Source organism: Chiloscyllium punctatum, chromosome 36, assembly GCF_047496795.1.
Source record: "Chiloscyllium punctatum isolate Juve2018m chromosome 36, sChiPun1.3, whole genome shotgun sequence".
NCBI classification, from domain to species: Eukaryota; Metazoa; Chordata; class Chondrichthyes; order Orectolobiformes; family Hemiscylliidae; genus Chiloscyllium; species Chiloscyllium punctatum.
The window spans coordinates 70,108,317-70,123,953 of record NC_092774.1 but is presented as its reverse complement, the minus strand read 5'-3'; the positions used below and the strand labels follow the sequence as shown (position 1 = coordinate 70,123,953).

Below are 15,637 nucleotides of genomic sequence, written 5' to 3'. Positions count from 1 at the left end.
TGATGAACAGTTTGTGTTCGACTTCTCACATTGCGGGGACCTGAGCATTGACCCAAACAATGGGCACACCACCTCCCTGACACAGTGTTCACAAATCAAACTGATAGCAAAGATTCACGTGTGATCGAAAGTTTCCACAAAGAACTTTTGACACAACCGACATACGGAGTGAACGTACTCCTTTCTTAATTCGAAATGTTAGATGTTGATGGTAGTGAGCCTGACGCGATTTGAACACGCAACCTTCTGATCTGGAGTCAGACGCGCTACCGTTGCGCCACAAGCTCACTAATGGCGCGGCAGCTCTATTCATGCTTAAGGGAAGTGATCGCACTACAATGATATGACGTTCATGTCTGTTCTGTTTATCCCCCTTCTCTTTCTGTTTCTCGAAACACTTTCCAACTCTCTCTCAATAAAAATCTGAAAGAATTGCGGATGCTGTATATCAGAAACAAAAAACAGGAGTTGTCGGTGCCCCTTCCACAGAACTGATGGTGGTTGGGAAAATGTCGGTTTATATTTAGGAGATATTGTGGGAGGAAGGTGGAGATCAGAACAGAGCCCAAAGAGAAGGCAGAACTGTTGGACAGAAAAAGGAGTTCATAACGGTCTGCGTGGGATGGTTAATGGAGACTGTTCGTGGCTACATAGTGTGGAATGACAGACTATGTGATAACAAGGCTTGGTGTGTGTGGGAGGGACGAGGATACTATAGAGTTCAGCCCTAGAATTATTGAATTCGATATTGGGACCGGAGGGATGTATGGTCCCCAAGTGTAATATTCGGTGCTCTTCGTTCTGCTGGTGCTGAGCTTTGCTGGAACACTACAGCAAACCTGAGACAGAGATGTTGGCCAGGGAACAGGATGGGGTGTGGAATTGGCAGGCAACTGGAAGCTCAGGGTCTTTTTTTCGGGCAGAACGTAGATGTTCTGTGCAGCAGTCACCCGGTTTATGCTTCGGTTTCTCCAATGTAGATGAGCCCATATTATGAGCAGCAAATGCAGTAGACTGGGTTGTGGGTAGTGCAGGTAAAGTGCCACTTCACCTGGAAGGTAATTTTGACCCCTTGGATAGCGAGGAGGGAATAGGTAAATGGGCTGGTGTCAAACTTTCGGCAGTTGCAGGGGAAAGTGCAACTCAACCTGCAAGTTTACTTTGAGAAAATCCTGGACTTGAACTCTCAAGTCTCTTTGCACTTCGGATTTCTGCATTTTCTCCCAATAATCCTTCTGTTCCAACAGTGACTGTGTATGTCAGGGCAGCACCAGTAATTTCCTGACATATGAATTGTATTTGGGGATACCAAGGCATGTCAGGAACTGCGAGTATCTCAGGACCAATCGTTATTCCTGGAGGAGGCAGAGAGGAATGTGGTGTGGTCCTGTAAACTCCAGAACATTGATAACTTCATGAGTCAGCAATAACTCCTTCTGGGCCAAGAAACAAAAGGGCCAATGAGAAACTGCTACAAGGGAGTTCACAAATAACATACATTAACTATTGCTGGGAAGGATGAGGCAAAACAATGAGCTGTTTCTTTGGACAGATGACATAATGGTGTTTAATAACTGTGTGACAGAAGGACAATTAATTCTGCCTGGAGAAGGAAGGCCTTGGCGTAAAGGGGTTAATTGCAGGACAGGCTGTTTCAAACAGGTGGAAAACCCTCAAGGATAAGAAGGTAAGCTACAGACCTGAGGTCTCCAGAAGTGTGGGGAGGTGGTGTCAATATCTCAAGCCCAGCACACTCACGCAGCATTACTCAGCCTTTGGGCTCTCAGCAGCTGGATTGTGCATCAGTTTAATGTTGTTCCTATACCTCTGATTACATCGGTACACAAGGCAATGAAGAAAGGTTTCAGCACACTGGCTTTCATCAGTTAGGGAATTCAGTATAGATGTTGGCAAGTTATGTTGTAGTTATACAGGACGTTGATGAGGCTGCACATGGAATATTGTGATCAGTTTTGGTCCCCTTGGTGTTCTGACTTCTGACTTCTTCAACTCTGGGTTTGTGTTGAACTTGATGGGATACTTTGTCCAACTCAGCATGTTTAAACAGTTTCTCTCAGAGGGATTCATTTGAAACCTTTGAGGAGGTCAGCTGAAGTATTCAAAGTTACTTGGACTGTATTTTAAACTTACATCAGGACCAGTAGTCAGAGACACTAACAGCATGGAAAAAGACCCTTCTGTTCAACTTGTCCATGCTGACCTGATATCCTAAATTAATCTACTCCCATTTGACAGCACCTGACCCATATACTCTGGCACCTCATTTCATATATGTACCACCATCTGCATGATGAAGTTGTCCCTTTAATATATTTCGCCTCTCACCCTAAACCTATGCCCTCTAGTTCTGGACTCCCCCAGCCCAGGGAAAATACCTTGTCTATTACCCTGTCTATGCCCCTCATGATTTTGTAACCTCTATTAGGTCACTCCTCTTCCTCCGATGCTCCAGTGAAAACAGCCCCAGCCTATTCAGCCTCTCCCTGTAGCTCAAATCCTCCAACCCGCTACAACATTCCCGTAAATCGTTTCTCATGGAAAAGTCAACGTTTCAGTCCTGAAGAAGGGTTAATACCCAAAACGTTGACTACTCCACATCCTGATGCTGCCTAGCTTGCTGAATTCTCCCAACCTCCTGCTTACCTACTTGAGGTTGCAATATGTAGTGCCTCAGTTGTTACCACTGCAGCCTCACAGCGCCAGGGACCCAGGTTTGATTCCAGCCTTGGGTGACTGTCTGTGAGGAGTTTGCACATTCTCCCAATGTCTGAGTGAGTTTTGTCTGGTGGTCCTGTTTTCTTCCATAAACCAAAGATGTGCAGGTCATGTGGATGGGCCATGCTTGATTGTCCATAGAGTTCGGTACATTAGTCAGAGGGAAATTGTTCTGGATGGGTTACTCTTCGGAGGGTCGGTGTGGACTTGTTGGGACGAATGGCCTGTTTCCACACGGTAGCTAATCTCATCTGCACTCCTTTTGTATCTAACGAATGTCAGAGTAGACTCGAAGGCCCATTGGCCTGACTTCTGCTCTGATGGTCTGGCGGTCTTAGGTTTCTCTGGTTCATTTCATTGGCAATGTGCTATCCCTGGCTCAATGAGTAGCAGTGTCCACCGAAAGCAAAGCTCATAGGATCGTAGAACTCCTCCAATGTGGAAACAGGTCCGTCAGCCCAACATATCTGCACTGATCTTCCGAAGACTAACCCACTCAGATCCATTTTCCTACTCTCCATAAATTGCATACAGACACCAAGAGTGGAATTATTCCTGCGTTCCTGGTGCCATGAGGCAGCAGTGCTAATCTTGAGCTACCATGGGGTTGTGGTTGTGGGGTGCACGGGAGGCAATTGCAGTCCAGCAGAAAACAAAAACAGCCCACCTACTCTCCCACTGCACCCACTGTCAGAACTGGCAGGATGTTCAGTCCTGGGAGGTGACCGAAGGCAGCGTCACTGGTGGGATGTGATTGCTGGGAGCGCTGGTGCCCCCGCTGGTGCTTCCGCAAGTGGCAGGAAAACATGAACCTCTTCCCACACTCGGGCAAGCGAAAGGCCTCTCCCGGTGTGGACACACTGTTACTTCAGCAGGGCGGAGGAATTGCTGAAGGCCTTCCTGCATTTAGGGCAACTGAACGACTACACCTAGGGCAGCAGAATGGCCTCCCCCTACCCCACCCGTGTGGACCAGCTGGTGCTTCAGCAGTGTGGAGGACAGGGTAAAGCACTTCCCACACTCGGGCAGGACAACGGCTTCCCCCTGGTGTGAACGGACTGGTACCTCAGCAGGGCTGAGGAATTGCTGAAGGCCTTACAGCACTTAGGGCAACTGAACGACATCTTCCCCCATGTGGACCCAACAATGGGCCAGCAGGTCGGAGGAAAGTGCAAAGCCCTTCCTGCAATCGGGGCAGAAGAACGGCCTCACCTCTGTGTGGACCCACTGGTGTCTCAGCAGGTGGGAAGAACTGCTGAAGGCCATCTCGCACTTGGGGCCGGAGAACAGCCTTCCCCGGTGTGGACTAACTGGTGTGTCAGCAGGGCAGAGGAATCACTGAAGGCCTTCCCACACTCAGGGCAGCAGAAGGGCCTCTGCCCCTCTGTGGGCCCATTGGTGCCTCAGAACACTTTCACATTTCACAATATCCTTCTGATAGGAGGGAGACCAGAATTGCACACAATATTCGAAAAGTGGTCTCACCAATGTCCTGTGCAGACACAACATCGCTTTCCAACTCCAATACTCAGTCAGAGGATTGGGAAAGCTTTCAAAACCCACAAAAAGCAAACAGGAAAGAATGGAGGGACAAACCTAGGTTTTGAGAGTCAGCTTGGCAGTATCAATGAGAAATCGGCAGAATGGGTTAATTGGGTACCCGTTCTCCTTAAATACACTATATATGTATTTCTCTTGTGCTCTTCGTAGTTTCTCTGTGCTGCAGTGTGTAGTGGCTCGTTGAAATAATGTCCTGATGCAGCTTCGTTTGTGGGTGTTGGGATGATTGCTTCTATGGTTAAGTATTTGGTTTGTGTATGTTGTTTTCCTATAGATGCTAGTTTGAAGTTCCCCATTGACTGTTCGCTCTACTGTGACATCTAGGAATGGCACTTTGTTGTTGTTCTCCTCACCTTCAAACCAGGAGCCCCCCTCAGGCCATAGTCTCACTACTTGGAACACCAATATACAGACTAGTCAAAGGCCTCCACTGAAGACTAAAACACCAAGTCGAAGATTCACGCCACTCCATTTACTCCATCCAAGATTTCCTGAACACCAAAGACACTAAGATAGAAAAGGATAGAATAATGCTGTCCTTTGACATAACAGCCTTGTTCACATCCATTAACATCAACGTGGCCGAAGAAAACTGAAGACACTACTCGAAGAACCAAAGACACAAACACAGCATCAACTTCTTCAGCAAAGATATCACTGTCTACCTCGTGGAACTGTGCCTTACCACCCACTTCATATCCAGTAACAAGCCCTACAAACAAATTAACGAAACACCCATGAAACCACCAGTATCAGGATTCCTAGCAGAAGCAATAATACAGAGACTTGAACAAACAGCCCTTCCAACGATCCAACCCAAACTTTGGGTCTGCTACAGTGATGACACTTTTGTCATCACAAAATGAAACAAATTAGAGGAAACCTACAACACCATCAACAATCTCCTTACTGGCATAAAATTCACAAAAGAGGAGAACAACAACAAAGTGCCATTTCTCGATGTCACAGTAGAGCGAACAGTCAATGGTAAATTCAAAACAGTGTATACAGGAAAGCAACACACATGAACAAAGGACTTCACTACAGATGCAATCATCGCTGCACATCCAAACAAATCTTCATCAGGACACTATTTCAACGAGCCACTGCACACTGCAGCAGCCAGAAACTAAGAAGACCAATAAGCAACAGTAGAACGCATTGAGAAAGGACGGGCAGCGAATAGTCCCCTTGAACATTGCTTCCCTTACCAGGGATCGAACCCCGGCTGCGGCGGTGAGTGCGCCGAATCCTAAAAACTAGACTATCAGGAAGACATGGACGCGCGCGCTCAGCTCTACAGAAAATTACATTTCTGTCCAGAAATCGAACCCGGGCCGTCGTAAGTGGAAGGCTTTCACCTGTGCGTCCACCAATGTCATTTCTTGTATCCATTGCTCGCGATTCGGCCTCCTCCAAATTGGGGAGACTGGAGACTCCTCGCAGAATAAAGTTACAGCGCTTGAGGGAACATCTCCAGGACACCCGCACCAATCAACCCCATCACCCTATGACCCAACATTTCAAACCCCCCTCCCACTCTGCCGAGGACATGCAGGTCCTGGGCCTCCTCCATCGCCGCTCCCTCCCCACTCGATGCCTGGAGGAAGAACGCCCCAACTTCGGCCTCGGATACATTCAACCCCAGGACATCAATCTGTACTGCACGAGTTTCCTCATTTCCCCTCCCCCCCACCTTACCTCAGTTCCAACCTTCCAGCTGAGCGCTGTCCCCATGACCTGTCCTACCTGCCAAATCTCCCATCCCACCTGTCCGCTCCACCCTCCTCTCTGACCTGTCACCTCCATCCCCACCCCCATTCACCTATTGTACTCTTTGCTACCTTCGGCCAAGCACCCTCCAATTTATCTCTCCACCCCTGGAAGCGTCCTGCCTCTATTCCTGATGAAGGGCTTTTGCCCGAAACGTCGATTTTCCTGATCCTCGGAAGCTGTTTGACCTGCTGTACTTTTCCAGAACCACTCTGATCTAAACTCTGGTTTCCAGCATCTGCAATCCTCACTTTTGCCTACCCAATAAACCCAGTGTGCCGATTTCACATCAACAAACTGACACAAGCAGACACAACGTCTGCAGAAACCCTAGCCACATTACTTTACATTAAAGACATCTGGGAAATGATGTCCAGACAACTCAACCCTCTCAGCATCATGGTAGCCCACAGATTTACCAACACACTTGAACAGCAGCTCATGAACCTGAAGTACCCGATACAAACAACCAGCAAACGAATGTTATTTACAAAATATCATACAATGAAATATATACATGAACTCTGCCTCACAGTTCTCTGTGGCAAGAAATGCTGGGATGAGTTAAGGAAGATTTTTTCAGCCAAAACGAATCGGCACTGACTGGACAGCCATTTAAAATCAACGCTGTCTGCCCAGGATGGAAGACCCGAAGGGATGAACAGTTTTCTTATTTCCTGAAGATTTACAAAGGTGAGACTGGGTTTTGGTGTTAGTTTCCTTTCCATTCCCAGGAGCCGCAGTGGTTGGGACGGTGAGTTGGGGAAAGTGAAATGTGCGCATGAGCAGCCTGTTTCAGCTCTTTCAGCTTCCCCTCCTCTGACAGCGCTGTGACTTGATTCTGATGTTCTCAGGGACACTTACTGACGCGAGACAGTGAAAAGATTCTCGTTCCGGCAGATCAGGAATTCAAACCGTATGCCGGCTTCAGGACAATGAGAAAGATTATTTGGGGGGTGTGAAGAAGCTGTGAGCTGCATTTCAAACAGGTAGGTGGAGTCAGATGCGTCATCCATTGCGCCCCTGGCACTGTGCGTACCTGACGCCGCCATGCTGCAGATTTTTGACGTTAACGCGGACATGCGCAGCAATGGGAACATTCACAAGAGAAACAGCCAAAGATAATCACCACCACTGCTTCCCTTTCATCGTCCCAACTTTGTGAATCATTATCTTTCACTGACAAATAAAACATATTAATCCTCAGGTGCCTGCTTCATTTCGATCACAATGCAAGCCCCTCACTGTTCTAGTCTCATTTCCAACCTCTTGGCTCATCGCTTCAAAAGCAGCTCTGTGGGTGTTTGTTTGTTCGACCCTGACAGGCAGTGAGTTGCAGATTCCTACCAGTCCCAATGTGAGTGAAATATTTCAACCCCCCTCCACTGATTTGAATCTTAAATAAGAAACTGTGGAGCAATCTGCCTTTCTTTTTGACGACATTTCTCAACTTTAGTCGGCAGGGTTCACAACTGCGTTGGGAAACCGCAATGGATCTCAAGTCCATCGCATTAACCACTCGGCCCAGCAATACAGAACCACACTGACAGCTTCATTTCCCAGGTCTCTCTGCCTGTGGAGCTGAGAAAGAGTGAATTATTGCTGGGTTTGTTTGAATCCAATCACTTCACAGGTTTCGAAAGGGTTAAATATATGCAAATGGCGATTCTGGTTGTTCCATCCGAAAGATGAAATGAACTTTCAGTTAAAAGCAAAAACAGAAATTGCAGGAGCAACTCAGCAGGTCAGGCACCATCGGTGGAAAGAGAATCAGAGACAATATTTCAGAAATCTCTTTTCTCCCACAGGTACTGCCACACCTGCTGAGTTTCCCCAGAAGTTCCTCTTTCTATCTCGGATTCTCATAAGGAAGAACATTTTCGCGCAGGGAGCTGTTCGGATCCGCGAACCCCTGTCTTACCGTGACAAAGAAACAGATTCAAGAACACAAAGGGGAATTCGGTGGACATGTTCAAAGTAACAATGTGGAGATTTACAGGGAGAAGGCAAAAGAATGATACGAATAGTGACTCTCATTTACTTGCTGTGTAGAACCAGCAGAGCTAAGGTGCCTCCAACTGCGCTGTGACACGTGTTGTGATTCAGAGTGAACTCACAGTTCGACCAACGGAAGGTGGGAATTCAGAAAAAGTTTATACTTGCACAATCTCCTCACGTCAGCGCAACAGCAAAATAGTTTAATTATCCACCAGTGGAGGGAGCCCTGTTCCTGGAGATGGGACAAACAGCTGGCTCAGGGATATCAGTCCACATTGCTCTCTTTGCCGCCAGTTCAGAGAGAGAATATTGGAGGGACAAAATAGTGAATAACGATCTGTATCGGAGGGTGACTAACTGTTAATGGAGACTGTAATGGAGACTGTTCCTAGCTAACAATAAGTCGTGTGTAACAGCAGACGATGTGATAACAAGGCCTCGTGTGGGTTTGGTAGGGGTCAAGGGCATGGGGTTCGGGTCGAAACAATATTGAACTCGATGTTGAAGACTGGAGGGCTATAGTATCTCCAAGTGGAAAATGAGGCGTTGGTCTTCCATCTGGAGCTTAGCTTTCATGGAACACTGTTGCATGCCTGAGACAGAGATGTTGGCCAGGGAGGAGGGTGGCATGTTAAAGTGACAGGCAACCAGAGGCTCAAGGCCTGTTTTTGCGGGCAGAATCGAGATGTTCTGCGAAGCAGTCACCCAGTTTATGCTTCATGCTACTTTGGGAAAACCACACTGTGTCGTAGACTAGGTTGTGGCAAATGTGCAGGTAAAGTGCTGCTTTACCTGGAAGATGTGTTCGAGCCCTTGGATATTCAGGAGGGAGCAGGTAAATGGGCAGGTGTTACACATTCGGTGAGTGCAGCGGAAGGTGCCTTGGGACAATGGGAGATGATGGGTGTGGGGTGTTGCGAGTGATGGAAGAGTTGACCCGAGGTGTAAGCCCTGCCCATTTACCTCCTCTCATATATACATCCGTGACGTTAAAAGAACATTCCATGGAATGAATCAGTACCACGTGACTCATGAACTAATTCGTATTCATGTTCCAGGGCCACATTGTTATTGTGTCACAGCAGCTACAGGCCATCACTGGGTGCCCTATGACGTCACGGTATGGCAGGAAGCCCCGGGACAGTTTATCATTGAAACCTCCCTGTGGGTCAGAGCAATCCTGCATCGGGAAGCACTGAGATGGTCAAGCACTACCAGTTTACATGGGGAACACATCTCCACATTACACAGCCTCGAGGCAAACTTCCCGTCCTTTTACTTAAAGTTCAAGAGCCCTCAATCCGACATTCCCCAGGTAAGTTTGAAAGAATTTTTTCCAGGTGTTCGCTAAATATATCTATGAGAATTTAGAAAAGTTTGAACGTTGCGAGTGTTGAAATTTTGTGCTTTTGAGCGAAATCACAGTTTGAAAAAACAGAATGTGGGAATCCAGACAGAGTTTATATTTGCACGAAGGCGATATGTCTGCGGGTGCATGATGGGAGCATCAACCAGAAGGGAAACCATCTCTCCTATTCTGTCAATGTCGTCTTTAGCAGCTTTCCCGTATAACGGCGCACTGTTCTGCACCTCGCCTTCTCATCTCTTTCTCAAAAAACTTCGACATAAATATTTCACATTGATATACTGGCCCAATGTGCACAATTAAGATGACATCCTTGTGGAGGTCTGAGTGATCTTCTGTTGTTCTCTGTACCCTATGTTGAGGAGGTCAATGCTTGTCACGGGTCACTCCGGTGTCAGAGAAAAGTTTAGAAACAAAACGGTTTAATTTTCTGCCAGTGGAGAGAGCCCGGTTCCTGGGTCCGGGACAAACGGGAGCAGGGAGACAAAATGAGAAGCAATTATTCTGGAAGCTCTTTGCCGCTTGCAATTGTCAGAGCAATGTCAAATGTATTTCACAGTGAGCAAGACTCAGCTGGTTAAAGAGATGATGCGGGGCTGCTTGAGTGCTCTCAGTGTGGCTCGTTGGTCTTGGGGTGTGATTCTCGCGTTGGGTCTTCTACTACGTAGACATGCGCGAAATCCCGGACGAGCCCGCGTTTTCTGACTTGTGCAAGAGTGCCCGGTTAACTTTCTCAAAAAACACCTTCTCTAAAGTCGGGGCTTTTGCCCGAAACGTCGATTTTACTACACCTCGGAAGCTGCCTGAACTGCTGTGTTTTCCAGCACCACCAATCCAGAATCTGGTTTCCAGCATCTGCAGTCATTGATTTTACCTGCTTGGAGTACAAATTGGGCAGAAAGCAAGGAAGTGAAATGATGGAATATTGCGTTGACGTGAGTGGTGCCGTGTTGAAGGAATGTCAGCAATGAAACAAGATTGGAAAATTAGGACAGCTCTCCTCGGAGAACAGAAGTTTGAAATCTGGCCTGATTGAAGTTTTCCAAGTCATGCGAACTCTAGACAGGGAAAGTAATGTCGTCAAAATGCTCCGACGCCTGAAAGGATCGGCAGACTTTTAAAGTCATGAGGAAAAGAACGAAAAGTGACATTAGGAAGAATGCTTTCGTACAGGGAGTGGTTGGGGTCAGTAAATCCCTAACTGACACTGACAAAGAGGCAGATTCAATAGACGCCAAAGGGAAATCGGTGGTCATGTTTAAAGTAACAATGTGCAGAATTACACGGAGAAGGCAAGAGACACATGTTTACTTACTGTGTCGAATCAGCAGAGCGAAGGTGGGCCGCATGGCCTCAGTCTGCGCTGTGACACATGCTGTGATTTAGAATGAAATCACAGTTCAACCAACAGAATGTGGGAGTTTAGAAAACATGTTTATATTTACACAGCCTCCATACGTCTGCGCAACACCAGATGATACGATAGCGGTGGATATCTTCGACATCAATCTCGAAGGGACCTGTGGATAGCACTCGGCGCGTGGGCTCAGAGTGGTGCAGCAGTCGTGTGCTGGGGTAGCCCTGGGCACACGGATGGGCCCAAGCTATGCCTGTCTCTTTGTTGGCTACGGAGAGCAGTTGATCTTCCGTAATTACACAGGCACCACTCCCCACCTCTTCCTCCGCTACATTGATGACTGCATTGGCACCACCTCCTGCGCCCGTGAGGAGGTTGAGCAATTCATCAACTTCACGAACACATTCCACCCCGACGTTAAATTTATCTGGACAATCTCTGACACCTCCCTCCACTTCCTGGACCTCTCCATCTCCATTGATGACGACCGACTTGACACAGCCATTTTTTACAAACCCATCATCTCCCACAGGGACCTGGATTACACCTCTTCCCACCCTACCTCTTGCAAAAATGCCATCCCGTATTTCCAATTCCTCCGCCTCCGCCGGATCTGCTCCCAGGAGGACCAGTTCCACCACAGAACACACCAGGTGGCCTCCATCTTTAGAGACAGCAATTTCCCTTCCCACGTGGTTAAAGATGCCCTCCAACGCATCTCGTGCACATCCCGCACCTCCGCCCTCAGACCCCACCCCTCCAACGGTAACAAGGACAGAACGCCCTGGTGCTCACCTTCCACCCTACCAACCTTCGCATAAACCAAATCATCCGCCGACATTTCCGCCACCTCCAAACAGAACCCACCACCAGGGATATATTTCCCTCCCCATCCCTTTCCACCTTCCGCAAAGACCATTCCCTCCGTGACTACCTGGTCAGGTCAACGTCCCCCTACAACCCACCCTCCAATCCTGGCACTTTCCCCTGCCACTGCAGGAACTGTAAAATCTGCGCCCACACCTCCTCCCTCACCTCTATCCAAGGCCCTAAAGGAGCCTTCCACATCCATCAAAGTTTTCCTGCACATCCACTAATATCATTTATTGTATCCGTTGCTCCCGATGCGCTCTCCTCTATATTGGGGAAACTGGGCGCCTCCTAGGAGAGTGTTTTAGGGAACATCTCCGGGACACCTGCACCAATCAACCACACTGCCCCGTGGATCAACATTTCAACTCCTCCACCCACTCTGCCGAGGACATGGTGGTCCTGGGCCTCCTTCACCGCCGCTCCCTCACCACCAGACGCCTGGAGGAAGAATGCCTCATCTTCCGCCTCGGAACACTTCAACCCCAGGGCACCAATGTAGACTTCACCAGTTTCCTCATTTCCCCTTAGCCCACCTTACCCTAGTTCTGAACTTACAGCTCAGCACTGTCCCCATGACTTGTCTGGACTTGTCCGACCTGCCTATCTCCTTTTCCACCTATCCACTCCACCCTCTCCTCCCTGACCTATCACCTTCATCTCCTCCCCCACTCACTCATTGTACTCGATGTGACTTTCTCCCCACCCCCACCCTCCTCTAGCTTATCTCTCCACGCTTCAGGCTCACTGCCTTTATTCCTGATGAAGGGCTTTTGCCCGAAACGTCGATTTCGCTGCTCCTTGGATGCTGCCTGAACTGCTGTGCTCTTCCACCACCACTAATCCAGAATCCGAGGACCACTGTTATAAGACATGACTGCCCGACTTGAGTTATTTGGATATAGATTTGTCAGTTATCTTAAGTCGGGTATTTGTTGAACCAAGATGTTTAGGTTTGTCACCCTGGGCCCTGGAGGTGGTCTCCTGAGTTAATACGGCTATATATACAATGCTCCCGTTCATTTATTTGGGAGCATTGCGCCGAGCACAGCTGTTCTGTATTCTTGTGTTTTTTTGCTCTATTATTTATATATATATATTTATTGGTGTTGCTTTGCACAGTGTTCGGGTTTGTTTTGTATTATAGGGTAGGTTAGTAGTTAATGGACAGTAGTTGTATTGTGATTTGTGTTTTTATCTTTTTATTATACTGATATTAATAAATATATTTACAAAATAAAGGGTTACAGGCAAGGTCGCAAAGCTTCAGGGAGCAGACTCCCGTGAGCGGCCTCTCTCACACACCAATACAATATCTTGTTGAATGCAGTTGGACATCTCTTACTTTTACTTTGGTTTCGACCTTTATCCCGCCCGGATCCAATACCATAACCGGCTTCTCGAACCTTCCTCCAGCTCCAGGGGGTTGTTGAGCTCCTGGGCTCCGGCCGCCGCTCTCTCTCCTCCACCGCCGACATTTTTAATTTGTTTTCTCGTTCACCCGGTAACCGTCACCTCCCCCTTCCCGGGCCCCGGAAATTATACAAAAATAAACAATAAACCCCACCGGGGACTGTCTCCTTTTCTTCACAACTTTTGCTTGAAAAGTTCCGGCTTTAATTTGAAATGTATTTTAAAGGTATTTTCTGAGGTAAACGATGCCTGTCTGCCCCCCTCCCTCCGTCAGAAACCGCCCGCTGAGTCGATGAGAAAACCGCAGCCTCGCGCCGCCATCTTTGTTTTTCTTCTTCTTCCCGTCTCCTCCTTCAGTGACTCGCGTCATCCGCGCTCCCTCCAATCAGAGCGCACGTTATTCCACCTGACCAATGGCGACCGGGTATGCGGACAATATTGGAATGTCGCTCTCCGATTCGTCCGCACGGACCTCAGGCTTGGGGATTGGTGGAGAGGTTCGCAGGCCCTTCACTGTCCCCGCCCCTTTACTACAAAGGGATCGAGGAGCACAGAAGTAACGTCCCATGTTCAGGAGGAAGGTGTTCTCAATCATTCATTCAACAAGACAATGGCTCAATTTACTATAATGGGCTCGGAGGGAACAATGGTCGTGTCCTATGTTGAGGAGGAAGGTGTTTCCATTCATTCAGCAGACAGGCTTTTTTAATGGTTCAGTGGTCGTGCCCCTGCCTCTGAGGCCCAGGTTCAAATCCCACTGCTCCAGTATGTGTAATAACATCCTCAATCAAATTTTTTTTTGTCATAAGTCACACAACGCCAAATTATAGTTCAACAGGTTTATTTTAAATTCACAAGCTCTTGGAGCGTAGACCATTCATCAAATGAAGTCGTGGGAAAGTATGGCGAGAGAATTCAGCCATGGTTGGTGAAGAAAGACAGAGTATCTCAACAGTCAACTGCCTCCTCCCATTCCTACTTCTGATCTTAATACATGCAAGTTGTGTGTTTTCCAATCATTAATTTTATGTCCATTGTTTAAAAACAAATATTTAAGGATGGTCAGTTCTTTCTCACTTGGGCACATTGTGACCCAGAACAATTGATATGGCACTGTTAATATCATAAACCCTCTCATCAGATATCACAGGAGCAATTCATAAAAAAAAGTCACTGAATCACTCAAGTAGAGAAAGAACCCTGCAGATATTGGGAATCTAAACGTTATCGATGTGAAATGTTAACAAAAGTAGGGGAACACCCCAATAAGGGAACTCAGCTGACTGACATAATTACAATCACGACAATACCCAGTACTACTCTTCAACACGTGGCGTAACATCAAACAATTCTCCCGCCGCCTTCACCTCCGCGCCTTCTTCTTCAGCCAGGATTCCCACCCACCCTCTGACGACCCTTTCTCCCGCCTCCAACGCCTCCAACGCACCCCATCCACCTGGACACCCCGTGCTGGCCTCTTACCTGCCCTCGATCACTTCATAGCCAACTGCTGCCGCGACATTAACCGCCTAAAACTCTCCACCCCCCTCACCCACTCCAACCTCTCAATCTCGGAACGTGCAGCCCTCCACCACGACCTCAAAATCACCTGGACCGTCTCAGACTCCTCCCTTCCCTTCCTAGACCTTTCCATTTCTATCCACCGAACCTGTACATCTTTGGACTGTTGGAGGAAACACATGCAGACAGGGAGAACATGCAAACTTCACACAGACCTCTGGTTGGAATTGAACCTAGGTCCCTCATGCAGTGAGGTAGCAATGCCAAGCACTGTACCACCCCAATATGATATTAAATTTGAACAAATGCTCTAAGCTGCAAATTAGTCCATGTGAAGAACTTCCTGCAAATGATTCGAAGCAAGATCTATATGAATTGTGTTTTGGGAGAGATCCAGAACTTATTTCGTAAATGATTGAAAATCTTCGACCTTTGGAATGGTCTGCAAGAGAGAGTGTTGCAGTCAGATTCAATTATGGCATTCAAAAGAGAGTTGGATAATGAAACTGAAATGGAAAGTAATCAGTGTTCGGTGATGAGTATCGGGCGACCGAATCAACACGGACATTTACTATAAACTGACCAACTCCCACAGCTACCTAGATTACACCTCCTCCCACCCTGCCCCCGTAAAAACGCCATCCCATATTCCCAATTCCAAAACAGGAGGACCAGTTCCAATACCGTACAACCCAGATGTCCTCCTTCCTCAAAGAACGCAATTTCCCCCCAGACGTGATCGACGATGCCCTCCACCGCATCTCCTCCACTTCCCGCTCCTCTGCCCTTGAGCCCCGCCCCTCAAACCGCCACCAGGCCAGAACCCTACTGGTCCTCATCTACCACCCCACCAACCACCATATACAGCGTATCATCTGCCGTCTTTTCCGCCCCTCCAAACGGACCCCACCACCAGGGATATATTTCACTCCCCTCCCCTATCAGCATTCCGAAAAGACCACTCCCTTCGTTACTCCCTCGTCAGATCCACACCTCCCACCAACCCAACCTCCACTCCCGGCATCTTCCCCTGCAACCGCAAG

General features: G+C 47.9%; 1 non-coding gene across 1 annotated transcript; it reads right to left on the bottom strand.

The window, feature by feature from the left end:
• Positions 1 to 215: 215 nt before the first annotated feature.
• On the bottom strand, positions 216 to 287 carry trnaw-cca (transfer RNA tryptophan (anticodon CCA)). Its single transcript has one exon. It is a non-coding gene; the product is annotated as a tRNA-Trp (tRNA).
• Between the last annotated feature and the right edge of the window lie 15,350 nt (positions 288 to 15,637).